The sequence below is a fragment of the Rana temporaria genome, chromosome 11, assembly GCF_905171775.1.
Source record: "Rana temporaria chromosome 11, aRanTem1.1, whole genome shotgun sequence".
Classification (NCBI taxonomy): domain Eukaryota; kingdom Metazoa; phylum Chordata; class Amphibia; order Anura; family Ranidae; genus Rana; species Rana temporaria.
Genome location: NC_053499.1, coordinates 29,540,223 through 29,562,866, shown reverse-complemented (window position 1 = coordinate 29,562,866; position 22,644 = coordinate 29,540,223). Strand labels below are relative to the sequence as shown.

Here is a 22,644-nt window from a genome sequence, read left to right as displayed (position 1 = left end):
TAGTCACTCAGATTAATGCACCTTGTGTCAAGTAAAATTCTACCACCACCTTGGGGCTCGTACTTTTATTCTGCATATTGGCAGCATGTCAGGGCTCTATCAAATTCAAAAATATCAGAGAGAACAAGGGCCCGGATTCACATACATCGGCGCATATTTATGCCGCCATTGCGTATCTTTTTTACGCTACGCCGACACAGCGCAGAGAGACAAGCACTGGATTCACAAAGCCAGTGCTGCCAAATCTGCGCTGGGTTTCTTAGGCGTAAGTCGTCGTAAGTGGAAGTGGGCGTGAGCCATGCTAATGAGGCGTGACCCCATGCAAATGATAGGCTGAGCGCCAGATAAATACGAATAACGAACGGCGCAAGCGCCGTCCCGTGGACGCATCCCAGTGCGCATGCTCAGAATCACGTCGGAACAAATGACTAAGATACGACGGATCACTGCCTACGGCGTGAACGTAACCTACGCCCAGCCATATTCACGTACAACGTAAACAACGTAAAATACGACGGCTTGAGTTCCCTGGTTCATACCTTTTCATGGGTTGCGCCTCATATATGGGGAATAACTTTACGCCGGATGTACGACTTACTCAAACCGCATATATTATGCGTCGGGCGCAAGTACGTTTGTGAATCGGCGTATCTCCCTCATTTGCATATGTGCATATAAAATCCATGGGAGCGGCAAATGCGCCCAGCGTAAATATGCGCCCACGATACGCCGGCGTAGGCAAGTTACGTCGGTCCGATGAAGCCTATTTTTAGGCGTATCTCAGTTTGTGGGCACGGCGCATAGATACGACGGCGCATATTTACACTTACGCGGCGTATCTCAAGATACGTCGGCGTAAGTGCTTTGTGAATCCGGGCCAAGGTCTGCAGTGATCTCAGCACACATTGCAAATCTTGTTCAATAAAACAAAAACTTCAACCCCCATTCACACTTAGGGGGTCTATTTATAAAACATTTGATGCTGAGATGTCGGAAGTATTCCTGCAAGCTGAGATAAATTTCACTGTTTGATTTCTAATATATTCATTCTTGTATCATCTGCTCTATCTAGTCGCCAAAAGGTGGCATATTTTTTTATTGAAGTGTTTCATAAAACTATACTGCAATTCGGCCACTAGATGGAGCTAATGACACAGGAATTGATCTATTAGAAAACATACTGTAAAATTTAGTTTAGCTTGCATTTGAGTAACAGATGTTTTATAAAATGATTCCTTAGCGTGAGTAAAGCCTGGTGATTTAGAGGAGTTTTTTTGTGTTCAGAGCTTATAGGACAGCAGCAGAATCGCTTGTTTTTTGCCCCATAGGCTTTAAAAAGGGAGCACGTAAAAAAAACATGCCTAAACACAAGTTTTTCAATGTTTTAAGTGCTCCCAGTTAAATATTTTTTAGCCAAAAACTTACAATTTTGCCCCAAGGACAGGGATGGACTGGCCATTGGGACTACAGGGAGTTTCCCGGTGGGCTGATGGCTCAGTGGGCCGGCTTCAGTGACAGCGGCCTGGGAGTTTCTCACTTCTGCCTAATCTTGTCCTATAAGGGGGGGGCACCAAACTGATTCTTTGCCCCGGGAGAAATAATGTCTAACTTCCCCACTGGTACTGCCTATAAGAGTACCAGTACCAGCCGTTCTACTCTAATAAAGTAAAACGGCTAGTGGCTAGTGAAGGGGGAGAGGGGGCTTGGGTGACCAGGGGGGGGGGGTGGGGGGTGCGGGAGTTGTCCGGCCGCTGTAGGAGAGACCTGTCAAAGTGGGCCAGTCTGGATGAAGTCCAGGGCCACATTGTTGTCCCAGTCCAGCCCTGCCCAAGGAAGTGTACTTTTTCCGAGCTTCATGCAACAGGAGACAAGTAACAGAAATTTCAGGTGGGAAATGGCCCATTGAGAATAGTGGGGGATTCTTCATATTGAATGCAGTTACGATTTGGAAATTGCAGAGCAAAATGCTCAAGTGTGAGCGGAACGGTTCGGGTCGGTACAGTTTGGAACGGTTAGAATGGTCCGGTCTATTCTGGTGAACGTTTTCACTGCAAGTCGTACCGTCAGGGTCCATACAGGGTTTAGAAAAAATGCCTAGCGTGTCCACCAATCAGTGGAATGTATTGTAGCTCCGCCCTAACCGAACCGTTCCATTTTCTATGGCCCCACATCTGAAGCAGGACCCAGAATGGTGCGGTACGGTTCGGTTTTATGGCACGCTTTCATAATGGAAACACCCAAAATAGCGTACCGAACCGAACCGTACCGAACCGATCCGCTCAGTGGAAACGAGGCATTCGTGAGTGAAGTATGAGTGAAATAGTGTATAACGTGGCTTTGGACAGGCTTTGGTACAGCTTTCTGAACGCCAGTCAAAGCTCCTGTTACTAATTAAAATGGTTAGCTTATGTTCCTGTTTACACCTTGAGTTTGCTTTGCTTCACCTTCGCTTCATAAATGATACCCCATGTAGCTTTAGTGGTGCTTCAAACCGTTTTCAAAGCCTCCATAGACTCTATGACAAAGCTCATTTGAAGCTCGCTTGAAGCACCTGCAGCTTTTGAGAGGCTTTAATGCAGCTTTAGCTTCGCTTTGTTTTGGAGAAATTGCATGTATGAGATATCCACACGCACGCAGGGCATCTTTCAAGCTTCAACAAAGCTTTAAAAGAGCATTACCAAAACTTCACCAAAGCACCACAAAAGCTTCATCGAAGCAGCACTGGAGCATCAAAAACACATCATAAAAGCATGTTAAAGCGGTAGGCACTTTAATATTTGTTGAAGCTAAATGAGCCGTAAGGGTGCAGATGGCTTTAACCACTTAAGGACCGCCTAACGCCGATATTAGTGTTGAGCGGAATACGCCATATTCGATTTCGCGATATATCACGAATATATAGCCGAATATTCGTGAAATATTCGCTAAAATCGAATATTCGTGATATTTAAAAAAAAAAAAAATTGCGAATTTTTTTTTTTTTCGGATTGGCTCTGATGCTAAAGAAGGGCGGAGAAAGTATTCTCGAATATTCGGAAATCGAATATTCGCAAATACTTTCTCCGCCCTTCTTTTGCATCAGAGCCAGAGTTCTCCTACCACAGTTGTCAAAATATTTCAAATTTTTTTTTTGATAAAATATTCCAAATATTCGATTTCCGAATATTCGAGAATACTTTCTCCGCCCTTCTTTTGCATCAGAGCCAATCAGAAAAAAAAAAAAAATTCGCAAAATGTTCGCAATAAATTCGCATTAGCGAAATTTCGCAATTTTTTTTTTATTCGGAATAGCGAATATTGGCCGCGAAATTCGAGATATTCGCGAATACTCGAATATGCCATATTCGAGCCGAATATTCGCAATACGAATATTCGTGAGCAACACTAGCCGATATACGTCGGCAGAATGGCACGGCTGGGCAAAAGCACGTACCTGTATGTCCTCTTTAAGTGCCCACGGTCCGAAGCTCCGTGACCGCAGCCAGAGTCCCACGATCGGTCACAGGAGCTGAAGAACGGAGAGAGGTGTGTGTAAACACACCTTCCCCGTTCTTCACAGTGGCGCTGTCAATGATCGTCTGTTCCCTGATATAGGGAAAGACGATCGGTGACGTCACAAGTCCAGCCCCGCCCCCTACAGTTAGAAACACATATGAGGTCACACTTAACCCCTTCAGCGCCCAAACTGCAATTGTCATTTTCACAGTAATCAGTGCATTTTTATAGCACTTTTTGCTGTGAAAATGACAATGGTCCCAAAAATGTGTCAAAATTGTCCGATGTGTCCGCCATAATGTCGCAGTCATGAAAAAAATCGATGATCGCCGCCATGATTGGTTTGCGCTATAAATTTTGCGCAAACCAATCGTTAAACGCTTATTGCGATTTTTTTTACCAAAAATAGGTAGAAGAATACATATCGGCCTAAACTGAGGAAAAAATAGTTTTTTTATATCTTTTTGGGGATATTTATTATGACAAAAAGTAAAAAATATAGAATTTTTTTCAAAATTGTCGCTCTATTTTTGTTTATAGCGCAAAAAATAAAAACCGCAGAGGTGATCAAATACCACCAAAAGAAAACTCTATTTGTGGGAAAAAAAGGACGCCAATTTTATTTGGGAGCCACGTCGCACGACCGCGCAATTGTCAGTTAAAGCGACGCAGTGCCGAATCGCAAAACAGGGGCCTGGTCCTTTACCTGCATATTGGTCCGGGTCTTAAGTGGTTAAATGGCTCCAGAGTGTTAAACATTTTTTCTTCAAATGGGCTCCTAAAACTGGCCACATATGGATCGAAATTCAGCAGGTTCAGTAGGGACCACCCAAATTTCGATCCATGTTTGGGAAGGCTGACTGTACAGAAGTTGATCTACCAATTGGCTTCTGTGCAGCCACCTTGCTGGGCTTTCCCTGCTCTATCAGCTCTGCAGGCTATAGCCGGCAGTGGCGATCAGTGTATTCTGATGTTAGAGAAGAATACAATAGCTCAGCGGGTAGCATTCCAGATGGGAGAAACAAGTCATTTTTATTGTTGAACCAGCAATGACTCATCTATGGGCTGCTATAATTTCGCACACTCCAAGTGCCAGTGAGCACACAGAAAGTGTTATTATCTCTAACAATGGTAACTATCACATTAAGAAAAGTTGATTGATGGTCAGTAAGGCTTCCCCTATGTACGGGTGTTATGGGGCACATTCCTGGACGTGTGTTTTATTGCACGTTGGTACACCTTGGTCACACGGCACTATACATGCATTTTTGTTGTGCCTCCATTCCTTTCCAATGAGCCCTCACAAACCTGGGTCACTACAACAAACAAGCCAAAAGACGCGTTGTTGAAAAAGGGTTTATGTTCGTTCCTTAGAGCGAAGGTCCACACAAAAAGTGAACCTCCACTTTTCGGAACCCTCCCCCCCTCCGGTGTCACATTTGGCACCTTTCAGGGGGGAGGGGGGTACAGATACCTGTATAATACAGGTATTTGCACCCACTTCCGGGAATAGACTGCCACGGGAGTCACGCCGCTTCACGTTACCCCCCGCTGTCTTCTGGTAAACACACAGTGAGGGCGCGCGGCATGCGCAGTAGGGAACCGGGCAGTGAACCGGGATAAAAGCCACAGGTGGTATAAATGCTTTTGCAGCTTTCCGGCCGCTGCCTCTGCAGCTATACCGGGAGCGATTGAGGTAGCAGTAAAACTGCCGCACAACCACAAGGTTTTACCGCCCCCACTTGTGTGAATGAGACCTTAGTCTAAGGTGACCAGATGTTTTAAATGAAATCCGGGGACATATTTATTTTTTATTGACAAATGGAAAACTATTTTCTAAGCATATTTTCCTCAAGTTGTATATGCGCTGTATGTGGTATATATTGTAAGGGGTTAGCTCGGTAGCGGGGTGTGTGACCCCTTGGATGGGTTCACTACACACTGAATTTATACAGACAGGCAGTCGAAGACGGTTGAAAACAAAGATTTGGGTTTATTCTTCCATCTTGCTGGAAACACGTGCAAGCATCCAAAACGGCATAAACAAAATCGAACATAAAATAAACCCTGGCCACTTGGGGCGTCTATCCTCACCACACAGGAACCTATCTATGGAGTCTGGCACAGCCTAGTGCTGGGCAGACACTGCTGGTCATACAGCAGAAAAACAATAGTCTTTTGATTTTTATCACACAGAAAAATCAGTCACCACCTCACCTCCTCAGAAGACTTTTAGTATGCTGCTCTCCTTACTCACAAAGCCTCAGGATGCAGCAATTCAGTGGTAGTCCTCTGGATTACTTATAGAGGCCCTAATTGCCCCATTCTGAACAGCTGGAGTGTTCCAACGCCCTTAGACCTTTTCTGGCTACTTTTGCAGCCGACACCTAATAACAATTGGTGTATTCTCTAAACAAGGCAGAAATGTATTTCCCATCTGTGACAACACCCACAGATTTACCTGACTTCCCGTCAGTGTTTATGGAATGATTGTATGATATATACATTATTTCTCACATTTCGTCCATGACATAAAAGATACTTTTTGGGGATGTGACTACCAAATGTTAAGAAGATATGATAGAGAAAAAACTTTTCAATGCATATTTTGCATTTTACTCTTACCAAAGAAGAATTTTGGGGGTGCCACCCCCTCGCCGGGCACAAAACCAGGGACAGAATTGGTTGCATGGCCGCCCTACTTTAGTCAGTAGGTTACTTAGCAGGGGGATTGTACATGATCCAGCAGTTGAACATTATTGTATGTAGGTATTTTTACCGATATACATTGGGGATGGGTAACCATCAGGATCCCTATCATTACATTACAGTGGTTACAAACTTGCTGGCCCTCCAGCTGTCTTGAAACTACAAGTCCCATGAGGCAGGGCTCGACAAATCCCGGTCGCCAATTTTTTGTGAGCTGGCGCCATCTGGTGGTGAGCCGTTGGTATTACAAGTTATTACCACCAGATGTGTGAGCTTGCGCCATCTGGTGGTGGCCGTTGGTATTACAAGTTAAGCATTACAAGTTAAACAGCAATTCTAATGTCATTTTTCACTATTTTTCACTGCCATCTTCTTCCCTCTAATTAGAACCCCCAAACATTATATATATTTTTTATCCTAACACCCTAGAGAATAAAATGGCCATCGTTGCAATACTTTCTGTCACGCCATATTTGCGCAGCGGTCTTACAAGCGCACTTTTTTGGGAAAAAATTACACTTTTTTTTAATTAAAAAATTAAACAACAGTAAAGTTATCCCCATTTTTTTTAATATTATGAAAGATAATGTTACGCTGAGTGAATTCATACCCAACATGTCCCGCTTCAAAATTGCGTCCGCTCGTGGAATGCCGACAAACTTTTACCATTTAAAATCTTCATAGGCGACGTTTAAAAAAATCTACAGGTTGCATGTTTTGAGTTACAGAGGAGGACTAGGGCTAGAATTATTGCTCTCGCTCTACCAATCGCGGCGATACCTCACATGTGTGGTTTGAACACCGTTTACATATGCGGGCGCTGCTCACGTATGCGCACAAGCTCGTCGGGACGGGATGCGTTTTCTGGCTCCTAACTTTTTTAGCTGGCTCCTAGATTCCAAGCAAATTTGTCAAATCCTGCCATGAGGCATTGCAAGGCAGACAGTTACAAACATGACTCCCACAGGCAGAGGCATGATGGGACTTGTAGTTTCGCAACAGTTGGAGGACATCTAGTTTGGGACCCCTGATTTAGATTATTAATACATTGTCGCTGTGTCACCAACACATAATATCTCTTGTGTAAACTTGTGAAAAATGACCCGAATTAACCTCCTCCCAGCAGGAAAGCGATGTAGTACAAAAACGCATGTGATGTCTGCGGAATGTACAGGCAGTTGCCATGGCAGCAGAACCTGATGGAATACAAGATAGTCGTATAGGAAGCCGATTGTTGAGGGATACTTTCTCATCAGTCCGTCACAGACCCTGAATCATCTTGGATGCAAATTTAATCCAGTCTTATCAGTTCCAGATAGGAGAACTGCTCGAATATAAAACCTAGTGAAGCTATAATTATATTATTACAACGTTTTCTTGGTCTCTTTTATTTTTTATTTTTTGGCAGTAAATTGGCTGTGATGGGCGATGCATTGTAAGGGTCCTAATAGAGAATTATATTTAGAAATAGGTGAGATTATGGCTTTTCATTGGTTAAAGTGGAGCTCCACCCACCTTTCTACTTGGTCTTAAAGAAAAGACCACCCCTCGTTTTTGGATATATATATATTTTTTTCTTACCTTATTAGTAAAAAGGTAAAACTTAAAGCGGGAGTTCACCCATAAAACAATTTTTCCCTTAGATTCCTGCTCGTTTTGTCTAGGGGAATCGGCTAGTTGTTTTAAAATATGAGCCGTACTTACCGTTTTCGAGATGCATCTTCTCCGTCGCTTCCGGGTATGGGTCTTCGGGAGCGGGCGTTCCTTCTTGATTGACAGTCTTCCGAGAGGCTTCCGACGGTCGCATCCATCGTGTCACTAGTAGCGGAAAGAAGCCGAACGTCGGTGCGGCTCTATACTGCACCTGCGCACCGACGTTCGGCTTCTTTCGGAAAATCGTGACGCGATGGATGCGACCGTCGGAAGCCTCTCGGAAGACTGTCAATCAAAATAGGAACGCCCAGTCCCGCAGCCCATACCCGGAAGCGGCGGAGAAGATGCATCTCGTAAACCGTAAGTACTGCTCATATTTTAAAACAACTAGCCGATTCCCCTAGACAAAACGAGCAGGAATCTAAGGGGAAAAAGTGTTATGTACGGGTGAACCCCCGCTTTAAAACCCAAGGTACGTAATTTATTCGTGTGGCTCTTCCCCTTATCCCCCCCGCTACCTTCTCGGACCTGTGTGTGTCCCAGAAGACGACGGGGCCAATCAAAAAGTGCAGAGCGACTGGCGCATGCAAAGTAGGAAATCGGCTGTGAAGCCTGAAGGCTCCACTGAGTTATAATGGCACCCGATGCGATGGACAGATTGATGGGCCGACATCACAAGCTCCCTGGATAGATTAGTGCTTTTATTAAAAGTCAGCAGCTACAGTGTTTGTAGCTGCAGACTTAAAAAAAAAAAAAAAACATTTTTGAGGGTGGAACTCCGCTTTTGTGATGATGATGATGACGAGTGGGGGACAATGGTGGACATTGCAGTGACGAGTGGGGGACCAATGGTGGACATTGCAGTGACGAGTGGGGGCCAATGGTGGACATTGCAGTGACGAGTGGGGGGGCAATGGTGGACATTACCATATAGAGCCATTGGCCCAGCTAGAGCCCAGACTTGAATCCGACTTGTTTTCATAAATCATTTTTTTTTTTTCTGACCCGAAAATGATCCGATCCGTGACTCCTGATCCGAGGATCGATCCGATCTGTGAGTTTTTTGATCCGTTGCACCCCTAGTAGAGACCCTAGAGAATAAAATGGCGGTTGTTGCACTGTATTTGCGCAGTATAAATGTAAAAGATTTTACGCCGTGAGAATTGTGAGAGAATCGTGATCTTCATTCTAAGCAAAAAAATTTTGATTCTCATTTTGGCCAGAATTGTGCAGCTCTATTGTGAGCCAATCAGATATGCAACACACTAATATTGCAGGAAGATGCAAGCTGGCCAAAAATACAAAACAAAAAATTAAATAAAAACTGAGAGCAGTGAGATAACCTTATCAGTCTCTTGCTGCTTCCTCACTGTCCAATGAGCAGGCTGGGAGTCAGCAACATTACACGATTGGATTTCTAACTGTAAAGACAGTGGTTAGGGTAAGGATCGGGAAATGGGGATCAGTTAGCTGGTTATGAGAAATAAACTGATAAACACTCAAACACCTTGCTACACTGATGATAGTTCTGCCCAGTGGCGGTGCGTTCATAGAGGGCGCAGGAGCGCCGCTCCCTCTCTCTCCTGCACCGCCACTGAATACAATACACAGAATCATGCATTGCATTAATCTGTGTATTGTTGCTGCCGCCCACTATTCAGATGGCCGGCCCCCTGGTGAGCGTCGGCCATCTGAATAACGGCAGCTGGTTGGCTTTGGAAGTGTCTATCAGAGCCAGCGGCTCTGAAAGGCTTTCCGATTACAGCCCTCAGGCTGTAACCGGCTTCCAAATAGTTATCCAGGGGATGCACAGGGTGGTGCGTTCCTTGGATAAGACTAACAGGCGTCTCAGCCAATCAGGTTCACCGGTTCTGGTTACCGGTAACCTGATTGGTTGAAGCGTCATAGAGGGCGGGAGAAGACATCGAGGGACTGTGGAAGGAGGATGCCTGACCCCAGAAAGGTAAGTGCCGGGCGGGAGGGCAGCATTTTACAGGGCACAGTGGCGACAATTAAAGGGCACAGTGGCGACAATTAAAGGGCACATTGGCGACAAAGGGCACAGTGGCGACAAAGGGCACAGTGGCTGAGTTTGATGGCACATTGGCTGCGTTTGATGGCACATTGGCTGCGTTTGATGGCACAGTGGCTGCGTTTGATGGCACAGTGGCGCGTTTGATGGCACAGTGGCTGCGTTTGATGGCACAGTGGCTGCGTTTGATGGCACAGTGGCGAAGTTTGATGGCAAAGTGGCGAAGTTTGATGGCACAGTGGCGAAGTTTGATGGCACAGTAAGGCTGCAATTGTTTGTTTTTCGCTTGTTTGTGCCCCCCCCCCAAAAAAAAAATTGAGCACCAGCCGCCACTGGTTCTGCCTCTAATACCTTATCATTGCCTGAATTACATGTTCCTGGTTTTTCTTATCCTTTTAATAAACGTAACCAGATGATTTCCTCCGTCACCGGAATAAAATGACTCCAGCTTTTGCTACACTGCCAACGGTGCTCCTGATTGTGATCTTCATTTTCTTTTCCTCCCTGTGATCTCTAATGTTCTAATACAAACGAGACACGCTTCACTGGCAGCTAGCTTGCAAAATGTTTTTAATTATCTGCAAAGCAATCGAGAAGGGAAATCAAGGGAGCCTCTGGATAAGACGGGACATCAAGAAGATCATTTGCATATCTTAATAATAAAACGGCGGTGTAACTTTCTGGGAAGTTCTTAAAGTGAAAGATCACCAAGGGTTAATTAGCTCCAGCCTCTGAAGTCTCTGCTCTGGACAATGTCCTAAATTTCCAATGAAATGTTCTCCAGAGATAGGAGATGGTTGGCATCTGAAGAATGATTCATAACTTTGATTGCGCTGCCTGGGATAATAAATATTATTATTTTCTTTTTTTTTAGATAAGTGCATGAAACAGATTTTTTTTGATAGAAAAAAAATTCTAGAGTTGGGCTTTAATTATACTGTTATTGGGGAGCAACCTGTGCCGTCATCCCTCATACCTTAAAGTTGAACTCCACCCTAAAACGTAAGTTCTGCTTTATCTCTAACCCCTCTTCTTTTTTTGGAGGTGGAGTGGGTACCTAGTTTTAATAGGTACCCGCTCCTACGTCTGGGCAGATCGTCGAGGCGATTCCACCAGCGGCGGTGCGTCCATAGGGGGCGCAGGAGCGCCGCCCCCTCTCTTCCCTCAACTTAGGCCCGGATTCACAACGGAGTTACGACGGCGTATCTCCGGATACGCCGTTGTAACTCTGAGTTGCGTGGTCGTATCTATGTGCCTGATTCATAGAATCAGTTGCGCATAGATTTCTATTAGATCCGACCGGCATAAGTCTCTTACGCCGTCGGATCTTAACTGCATATTTACGCTGGCCGCTAGGGGCGTGTATGCTGATTTACACCTAGAAATATGTAAATCAGCTAGATATGCAAATTCACGAACGTACGCCTGGCCGACGCAGTACAGATACGCCGTTTACGTTAGGCTTTTCCCGGCGTAAAGTTACCCCTGCTATATGGTGGCGTACATGCGGCATACCAATGTTAAGTATGGCCGTCGTTCCCACGACTAAATTTGAAAATTTTACGTTGTTTGCGTAAGTCGTCCGTGAATGGGGCTGGACGTTATTTACGTTCACGTCGAAACCAATACGTCTTTGCGACGTACTTTGGAGCAATGCACACTGGGATATTCCACGGACGGCGCATGCGCCGTTCGTGGAAAACGTCAATCACGTCGGGTCACATAACATTTACATAAAACACGCCCCCCTGTTCCACATATGAATTAGGCGGGCTTACGCTGGCCTATTTACGCTACGTCGCCGCAACTTACGGAGCAAGTGCTTTGAGAATACAGCACTTGCCCATTAAACCTCGTTGATAATACAATATGACACAAATTATTTTCAGTGGAGTAATATGGTCACAGCTTTTATTACATAACAAGATAATAACAATGATAAATAAACAATTAACCACTTAAGGACCACCTAACGCCGATTTACGTCAGCAGAATGGCACGACTGGGCACAGGCACGTACAGGTACGTCGCCTTTAAGAGCCCAGCCATGGGTCGCCACCCGGTCCGAAGCTCCGTGACCGCGCCCGCGGACCCGATTGCCGCCGGTGTCCCGTGGTCGGGTCACAGGAGCTGAAGATCGTCTGTACCCTGATATAGGGAACGACGATCACTGACATCACACCTACAGCCACGCCCCATACAGTAAGAATCACTCCCTTAGGGCACACTTAACACCTTAGCGCCGCCTAGTGGTTAACCCCTTCACTGCCATTGTCATTTTCACAGTAATCAGTGCATTTCTATAGCACTTTTCGCTGTGAAAATGACAATGGTCCCAAAAATGTGTCAAAAGTGTCCGATGTGTCTGCCATAATGTCGCAGTCACGAAAAAAATCGCCAATCGCTGCCATTACTAGTAGTAAAAAATATTAATAAAAATGCCATACAACTATTAGAGAATAAGGGAGAGTGTATTTGGCCATACAACTATTCCCTATTTTGTAAACGCTATAACTTTTGCGCAAACCAATCAAAAAACGCTTATTGCGATTTCTTTTACCAAAAATATGCAGAAGAGTAAGTATTGGCCTAAACTGAGGAAAACTTTTTTTTTTATATATTTTTGGGTATATTTATTATAGCAAAAAGTAAAAAATATTGTTTTTTTTTCAAAATTGTAGCTCTATTTTTGTTTATAGCGCGAAAAATAAAAACCGCAGAGGTGATCAAATACCACCAAAAGAAAGCTCTATTTGTGGGGAAAAAAGGACACCAATTTCGTTTGGGAGCCACGTCGCACGTCCGCGCAATTGTCAGTTAAAGTGACGTAGTGCCGAATCGCAAAAACGGGCCAGGTCCTTTAGCTGCATAATGGTCCAGGTCTTAAGTGGTTAATGACCGCGCTCCCAGTGTGTACAACTCAAAAACAACTTCAATAAATTCAGAGGGAGTATGAAGGTGTAGAAAACTGTCTATTAAAAGACCACTCTTAGCCTCCCACTATACAGTACCTTGAAAAAGTATTCATACCCTTTGAGATTTTCCAAAGAACTGGTAAGGGATCAAACGTTGCCACACTCCACCCAAAGCGAAGAAATGCATTTTGGGAGCAGTTCTTCTCAAATGTTGGCACATTTTTCAAGTGTCTGTTATAGTACAGATTTGTTTCAAAATCTATTGCCTTCTCCTGCAATAATTCCACATGCAGTGTTACAGACAGACTTTGATAAATAAGCTTTGCTTCTGTCTGAGATAAATTGGCAGACAATTCATCTGTCATTTTCTGGCACAATCATTTGCAACAGATGGCGTTATAATACCTATTCAGGCAACAATTATTTACTGTGTTCATCGAAACTCAGAAATTCCATAATTATGGTAGTGAAAAGACCGATTTGCTACAAAGCCAGTAAAAAGGTACTGTTATGTGGTTGATGAAAAGGTAACGTTTCTGTGAATGACACAGTCTGAGGAGACAAAGGGCCGGATTCACAAAGAGTTACGCCGGCGTATCAGTAGATACGCCGACCTAACTTGGAATCTAAGTCTGTCGTAAGTTTAAGTGTATGCTCAAACTGAGATACACTTAAACCTAGCTAAGATACAACGGCCTGCGCCGTAGTATCTTAGGGTGCATTTTTTCCGCTGGCCGCTAGATGGCGCTTCCGTCGATTTATGCAAAGAATATGCTAATTAGGTAGATACGCCGATTCACAACGCCCAGCGCTATTTTTTTACGTCGTTTACGTTAGGCTTTTTCGGCGTAAGGTAGCTCCTGCTCTTATGAGGCGTACGCAATGTTAAGTATGGACGTTGTACCCGCTTCGAATTTTGAATTTTTTACGTCGTTTGCGTAAGTCGTTCGCGAATAGGGGTGGACGTAATTTACGTTCACGTCGAAAGCAATGACGTCCTTGCGGCGTATTTTAAGGCAATGCACACTGGGAAATTCCACGGATGGCGCATGCGCCGTTCGGGAAAAACGTCAATCACGTCGGGTCACCAATAATTAACATAAAACACGCCCCCTCATCCTCATTTGAATTACGCGCGCTTACGCCGGCCCCATTTACGCTACGCCGCTACGAGCCAAGTGCTTTGTGAATACAGCACTTTTCGCTGTGAAAATGACAATGGTCCCAAAAATGTGTCAAAAGTGTCCGATGTGTCTGCCATAATGTCGCAGTCACGAAAAAAATCGCCAATCGCTGCCATTACTAGTAGTAAAAAATATTAATAAAAATGCCATACAACTATTAGAGAATAAGGGAGAGTGTATTTGGCCATACAACTATTCCCTATTTTGTAAACGCTATAACTTTTGCGCAAACCAATCAAAAAACGCTTATTGCGATTTCTTTTACCAAAAATATGCAGAAGAGTAAGTATTGGCCTAAACTGAGGAAAACTTTTTTTTTTATATATTTTTGGGTATATTTATTATAGCAAAAAGTAAAAAATATTGTTTTTTTTTCAAAATTGTAGCTCTATTTTTGTTTATAGCGCGAAAAATAAAAACCGCAGAGGTGATCAAATACCACCAAAAGAAAGCTCTATTTGTGGGGAAAAAAGGACACCAATTTCGTTTGGGAGCCACGTCGCACGTCCGCGCAATTGTCAGTTAAAGTGACGTAGTGCCGAATCGCAAAAACGGGCCAGGTCCTTTAGCTGCATAATGGTCCAGGTCTTAAGTGGTTAATGACCGCGCTCCCAGTGTGTACAACTCAAAAACAACTTCAATAAATTCAGAGGGAGTATGAAGGTGTAGAAAACTGTCTATTAAAAGACCACTCTTAGCCTCCCACTATACAGTACCTTGAAAAAGTATTCATACCCTTTGAGATTTTCCAAAGAACTGGTAAGGGATCAAACGTTGCCACACTCCACCCAAAGCGAAGAAATGCATTTTGGGAGCAGTTCTTCTCAAATGTTGGCACATTTTTCAAGTGTCTGTTATAGTACAGATTTGTTTCAAAATCTATTGCCTTCTCCTGCAATAATTCCACATGCAGTGTTACAGACAGACTTTGATAAATAAGCTTTGCTTCTGTCTGAGATAAATTGGCAGACAATTCATCTGTCATTTTCTGGCACAATCATTTGCAACAGATGGCGTTATAATACCTATTCAGGCAACAATTATTTACTGTGTTCATCGAAACTCAGAAATTCCATAATTACGATAGTGAAAAGACCGATTTGCTACAAAGCCAGTAAAAAAGGTACTGTTATGTGGTTGATGAAAAGGTAACGTTTCTGTGAATGACACAGTCTGAGGAGACAAAGGGCCGGATTCACAAAGAGTTACGCCGGCGTATCAGTAGATACGCCGACCTAACTTGGAATCTAAGTCTGTCGTAAGTTTAAGTGTATGCTCAAACTGAGATACACTTAAACCTAGCTAAGATACAACGGCCTGCGCCGTAGTATCTTAGGGTGCATTTTTTCCGCTGGCCGCTAGATGGCGCTTCCGTCGATTTATGCAAAGAATATGCTAATTAGGTAGATACGCCGATTCACAACGCCCAGCGCTATTTTTTTACGTCGTTTACGTTAGGCTTTTTCGGCGTAAGGTAGCTCCTGCTCTTATGAGGCGTACGCAATGTTAAGTATGGACGTTGTACCCGCTTCGAATTTTGAATTTTTTACGTCGTTTGCGTAAGTCGTTCGCGAATAGGGGTGGACGTAATTTACGTTCACGTCGAAAGCAATGACGTCCTTGCGGCGTATTTTAAGGCAATGCACACTGGGAAATTCCACGGATGGCGCATGCGCCGTTCGGGAAAAACGTCAATCACGTCGGGTCACCAATAATTAACATAAAACACGCCCCCTCATCCTCATTTGAATTACGCGCGCTTACGCCGGCCCCATTTACGCTACGCCGCTACGAGCCAAGTGCTTTGTGAATACAGCACTTGCCTCTCTAACTTACGGCGGCGTAGCGTAAATACGCGACGCCGCTGTAAAAATGCGCGGATCTACTTGAATCCAGCCCAAAGTCATCTATACTCTATACTCAGTACTCTGCCAACTCCCCAAATGCACACCAAACCTGGGAGCCAGGGCCTTAAAAAGGCTCTGCCTGATCCAAGATGGTTGGTACTGTCATGTGCTTGATGAAGAATTAATGGTTCTGTGAATGGCACATTCTGAGGAAGCAAAGTCAAGTGAGAACCAGAAATATCACTAGAAATAAAGTTGTACTGGAATGCATTAGTAGACATGGTGAACAGGGCTTAACCACTTCAATACCGGGCATTTTCACCCCCTTCCTGCCCAGACCAATTTTTAGTTTTCAGCGCTGTCACACTTTGAATGACAATTGCGCGGTCGTGCGACGTGGCTCCCAAACAAAATTGACGCCCTCTTTTTCCCACAAATATAGCTTTCTTTTTGTGGTATTTGATCACCTCTGCGGTTTTTATTTTTTGCGCTATAAACAAAAGAAGAGCGTAAATTTTGAAAAAAACACAATATTTTTTACTGTTTGATTTAATAAATATCATAATTTTAAAAAAAAAAAATGTTTTTTCCCTCAGTTTAGACAGATACGTATTCTTCTACATATTTTTGGTAAAAAAAAAAATCGCAATAAGCGTATTTGATCGGTTTGTGCGAAAGTTCTAGTGTCTTCAAAATAGGAAATAGAATTATGGCTTTTTTACTAGTAATGGCGGCGATCTGTGATTTTTATTGTGACTTTGCGGCAGACATATCAGACACTTGACACATTTTTGGGACCATTCACATTTATACAGCAGTTGCTATTAGTGCTATAAAACTGCACTGATTACTGTGTAAATGTGACTGGCAGGGAAGGGGTTAACACTAGGGGGAGCTGAAGGGGTTCAATATGTTCCCTAAAATGTGTTCTAACTGTAGAGGGACTCACAAGGGGAGGAGATCGATGTGTGTTCCTCTGTACTGGGAACACACATATGTCTCCTCACCGCTGACAGGACATGGATCTGTGTGTTTACAGTGCCAGGCGTCTCAAACTGGCGGCCCTCCAGCTGTTGCAAAACTACAAGTCCAATGAGGCATTGCAAGAATGACAGTTACCAGCATGACTCCCACAGGCAGAGGCATGATGGGACTTGTAGTTTTACAACAGCTGGAGGGCCACCAGTTTGAGACCCTTGGTTTACACACACAGATCCATGGTCCTGCCGTGATTGCGGGCAATCGCGGTTGCCCAACGGACATCGCGGCCACCGGGCACGCCCACCGGGTCCCAAGCAATGCGGCGGGGGCACACGGACGCCGCCGCCGGAGCACGCGCGCCCCCTAGCGGCCGGGAAAGCAAGGACGTCATATGACGTCCAGTCTGAAGGACGAAAGGTCCCTGCCGACGTCATATTACTATGACTCAGTAGGGAAGAGGTTAAAGGGGTTGTAAAGGTACAATTTTTTTCCCTAAATAGCTTCCTTTACCTCAGTGCAGTCCTCCTTCACTTACCTTATCCTTCCATTTTGCTTTAAAATGTCCTTATTTCTTCTGAGAAATCCTCACTTCCTGTTCTTCTGTCTGTAACTCCACACAGTAATGCAAGGCTTTCTCCCTGGTGTGGAGTGTCGTGCTCGCCCCCTCCCTTGGACTACAGGAGAGTCAGGACGCCCACTAACACACAGCTCCTTTCTCTATCTGCAATGTAGAGAGCATCCTAACTCTCCTGTAGTCCAAGGGGGGGAGGGCGAGCACGACACTCCACACCAGGGAGAAAGCCTTGCATTACTTCCCCTCATCGCTGAGAAGGCAGCACTGTGTTATTTGTTTCGCAGCGCTGACTTTTATAATTAGTAATTATCAGAAAAAAACAATTAAGTGCTTTCCGAACATTTCCACAATCTTGGGGCCATTTTGGTAATTGTCTAAATTAGTCTCGGAAGGAACTTCAAGGTCTTCTGCCACACACTGAAGCATAGAGACACACTGGCGTTAATCTTTATTTACAGGCCTGACACCGCCGCGCCATAACATGCTTTGTATTAATCTTTAATTGGAAGTGTAAAATGCAGACCGCAAGTTCAAACACCAGACAAGTGGAAAGCAGCTGTAATCTCTGACCCAGAAAGAATTTATGCTACACCAGGAAAGATGTATGGAGTATTCAATACAGTGGAACCTCGGTTTACGAGTAACGCAGTTAACAAGCATTTTGAAAGACGAGCAACTTAAAAAAAATAATAATTGTGACTCGGTTTGCAAGTGTTGTCACTCAAAACGAGCAGAATTCAAGCTAATGGGGCGTGCAGTACTGCATTTGGCCTGAGGTGCAGGGGGTGCCGGAGCCCAGCGGAGCCTATCAGAGCCGTTCGAAAATGTTCCAAATTTGCTTGGAATCTAGGAGCCAGCGAAAAAAGTTAGGAGCCAAAAAACGCACCCCGTCCCGCCAAGCTCACGCGCAGAAGCCAGCGCAACGGTATTCAAACCACACATGTGAGGTATCCCCGCGATCGTTAGAGCGAGAGCAATAATTCTAGCCCTAGACCTCCTCTGTAGCTCAAAACACGCAACCTGTAGAATTTTTTAAACATCGCCTATGGAGATTTTAAAGGGTAAAAGTTTGTCGCCATTGCACGAGCAGATGCAATTTTGAAGCGTGACGTGTTGGGAATCAATTTACTCGGCGTAACATTATCTTTCACAATATAAACAAAAATTGGGCTAACTTCACTGTTGTCTTATTTTTTAATTCAAAAAAGTGTATTGAAGTGGTTAAATCTGCAATAGCACCATTTACTCACTATACGCAGATGCAGGCCTCTTTACCTCCATTTCCCTCAACTCCCTAAGGCCCCTTTCACATTGGACCTGTAGCTGCGGTGGCGGTATATCGCCGCAAAAAATAGCGGCGCTATACCGCCGGGATTGCCGCTAGCGGTGCGGTATTAACCCCCGCTAGCGGCCGATAAAGGGTTAATACCGCCCGCGATGCGCCTCTATAGAGGCACATTGCGGGCGGTATTGCCGCAGTTTCCCATTGTTTTCAATGGAAAGGAGCGGTATACATGCCGCTCCTCTCACCGCTCCAAAGATGCTGCTGACAGGAGATTTGTTTGTCTCCCGCCAGTGCATCGCCTCAGTGTGAAAGTCCTCGGGCTTTCACATTGAGTCTGCAGTGAAGGAGTTTTTCAGGCGGGATAGCAGCGCTAAATGTAGCGCTGTACCGCCTGAAAAACTCCTCAATGTGAAAGGGGCCTTAGTTTCTGGACAAGCCCAGGGAAGATCATTTTCTCTGCTTCCCTCCTTCAGCAGCTCTGAAAGGCCACACCTGATGAGATAGAGGTAACTGAACAAGTGATCTCCAGCCAGGGGAGAGGCCCTCTACTGACAGAACTGGTGTGCAAACACAAGAACAAATTGGGCGCAGGATTCAGATCGATTGATCGAGGACACCCAGTGGCAGAAAGAAATTACTGCAGGACAGCTCCAAATTGAATATCAGTAGTACAGCAAAATCTCTTTAGTGTTTACTATTATTCTACTATTCATTTTTTTTTCTTAGCTAGCTTTAATTTATTAGAAACGCTTCACAAAAACCTGCGTTGAAGGTTTTAAATCACCTCTCAGTTTTGTAGATTTAAAAGAAACAGTATCAGAGTGGCTCTTCTACTGGAGTGAATTATTTGATGTGAATTGGCTAAATGTGTCTGCAGCTTGCTGGCGTCATCAAGGAGGTTTTGGACCTTACTGGTTTTAAATGGGTTCAGTTTGACCACCAGGAAAGATAATATACTATTAGGATGTACACTTTGTTAGACCCCCTGTAGAATGCCTGAATACCTTCTTACATGTTACTTGAACATTTTCATTGTGGGAAATTGAAAGAAATAACTATAAATATCCTTTGAAAGAACAGGCATGAATTCCAATTACAAATATTTCAAATGGATATTTCTTTAGCTCTACCATGACAACGGGCAAATAATGACCTGTATGGCAGAATTTGTGACGTCTATCTGCAATTGTAGCTGTATGTCTATGACTCAAAGTGCCAACAAGCTTGCTAACCCGCCTGCAAAGGGGTTTAAAGGGATGACAGAAATATGGAATCTGCTGTTGCCAGGAGAATCTTATGCAAATGCTGGATGCCTGGCTGCCCCTGCAACAGTGCTTTTAGGTCAGAAAAAGTCAAAGCTCCTAATTTACGTACTGTTTTTAGGTCACCAGCTGAAGAAAGAACTGAAGCCACTGGATCAATATTAAAACCAGGGTACTAGTATTTTCTGGTACAATGGGCCAGATTCTCGTACAATTGCGGCGGCGCAGTTTTCAGTGTAAGTGCCTGATCCACAAAGCACTTACCTGTAAACTTGCGGCGATGTATCGTAAACACGTCCGGCGCAAGCCCGCCCAATTCAAATGGGGCGTGTACCATTTAAATTAGGCGCTCTCCCGCGCCGGACGTACTGCGCATGCTCAGTTTAGAAATTCCCGCCGTGCTTTGCGCGATGTGACGTCATTTTTTAGAACGGCGACGTGCGTAGCGTCCATTCGTATTCCCGGACGTCTCACGCCAAAACAAAAAAAAATTGAAATTCGACCCGGGAACGACGGCCATACTTTAACATGGCTTGACTAAAGTTAAGCCATGTTAAAGCAGGTGTAAATTTGCGATGGGAAAAAATTACTAGCGACGACATAACGAATGCGAAAACCGTCGCGGATCGCCATAAATGCTCATTAGCATACCCGACGCAGGAAACAACGCAAACTCCACCCAGCGGCGGCCGAGGTACTGCAGGAAATGTGTATTGTGCCTGACGTCTGCAACCTAGCTGAATACATTGGTGTGCAGGGTCATTATTTAATCAGGTCTGAGAATAGCTTAGAGCTCCCAGTATGGGAGACAGGAGGTCTCAGGGGACCTCAGCCAGAAGTCATGAGACAGAGGTCTCATTGAGAGGTCAGAGGGCCCAGTCAGAAGCCAAGAGACAGAGGGGGTCATCGAGAAGTCAGAGGGCCCAGCGAGCCCAGCCAGAAGCCGAGAGACAGAGGGTGTCATCGAGGGTTCAGAGGGTCCAGCCAGAAGCCAAAAGACAGAGAGAGTGTCTCATCGAGGTGTCAGGGTACCCAGCCAGAAACCAGGAGACAGCAGGTTTCAGTTCCAGGAGTCAGATTGGTTCCTATGAGGGGTGTCAGGGTAACCCGAATCTATAGGCCAGAGGAGGGTCATGCAGCGGGCTCTGCGACTACAGGCTTGAGAGCCAAGTGTTCCAAGAGAGCTGGACAACACAGTCAATTGTGCAGCCAACAAGTGAGCCAAGTGGCTCGGTATTTTTGTTTGTGCACAATGGGCCAGATTCACAGAATAGATACGACGGCGTATCTCCTGATACACCGTTGTATCTCTTGTCCTATCTATGCGGCTGATTCATAGAATCAGTTCCGCATAGATAGACCTAAGATCCGACAGGTGTAATTGACTTACACCGTCGGATCTTAGGATGCAATACTTCGGCCGCCGCTGGGGGGATTTCGCGTCGTATTCCAGCGTCGGGTATGCAAATGAGGATTTACGGCGATCCACGAAGGTTTTTTCGCGTTCGTTACGTCGTCGCTAGTAATAGTTTCCCGTCGCAAAGTTACACCTGCTTTAACATGGCTTAACTTTAGTCGAGCCATGTTAAAGTATGGCCGTCGTTCCCGGGTCGAATTTCAAATTTTTTTGTTTTGGCGTAAGACGTCCGGGAATACGAATGGACGCTACGCACGTCGCCGTTCTAAAAAATGACGTCACATCGCGCAAAGTACAGCGTTTTTTTTTAAAACTGAGCATGTGCGTCCGGCGCGGGAGCACGCCTAATTTAAATGGTACATGCCCCATTTGAATTGGGCGGGCTTGCGCCGGACGTGTTTACGATACACCGCCGCAAGTTTACAGGTAAGAGCTTTGTGGATCAGGCACTTACACTGAAAACCTGCGGCGGTGTAACGTAAACGGGTTATGTTGCGCCGCCGCAATTGTACGAGAATCTGGCCCATTGTGTGGAAGAAACCCCTGTGTGGGGAACTAATGTACATTTGAACTTTCCATTGATTACATCTGGACTGACGCAACTCATTGCAAATGCAACTGCTGCTTGAGTTTAATCACCCCAATCTCACAGTATGTATAGCAGAGATGTACTTAATATTTTTTTTTATTATTTTGCCCTGGTAATCCAATCTCCTGACACTCTTGAGCTGAGGAAACCACTTGGTAAGTGGGGTGAAATATCTTCTGCATTAGAGAACAAGTCCAATTAAAAATTACTAACTAATACTAGCTATACAAGGATCTATAAGATGAATGAAAACTTTTACAGACATGCGTCTCTGTACAGGATATATAATATATTTATTTCCAATATAATATATGTGTCTCAGAAATGAATGGCTAATGAATGGTTAATAGCTATTTTTGACCAAAAATTACTTTTTAATTATTGGTGACTGCTGGAAGATTTAAAGGGCAACTATCACAAAAAGCTATTACCTAATTGGTGGCTGCGGTCAACACAAATACCTTTAGAGTTTCAAGGGTTTTGTACCTCCTATTATTATTGATTATTATACTCTTAAGCCCTGTACACACGATCGGTTCGTCTGATGAAAATTTTTTCATCAGATATCCGATGAAGCTGACTTTCATCAGTCTTGCCTACACACCATCGTTTAAAAATCTTATCGTGTCAGAACGCGGTGACGTAAAACACAACGACGTGCTGAGAAAAAAGTTCAATGCTTCCGAGCATGCGTCGACTTG

General features: G+C 44.5%; 1 protein-coding gene across 4 annotated transcripts in view; it reads left to right on the top strand.

The window, feature by feature from the left end:
- The window catches only part of KIAA1549L (KIAA1549 like), a 204,009-nt gene that overhangs the window by 43,070 nt on the left and 138,295 nt on the right, over positions 1-22,644 (top strand). The window lies entirely within an intron of this gene.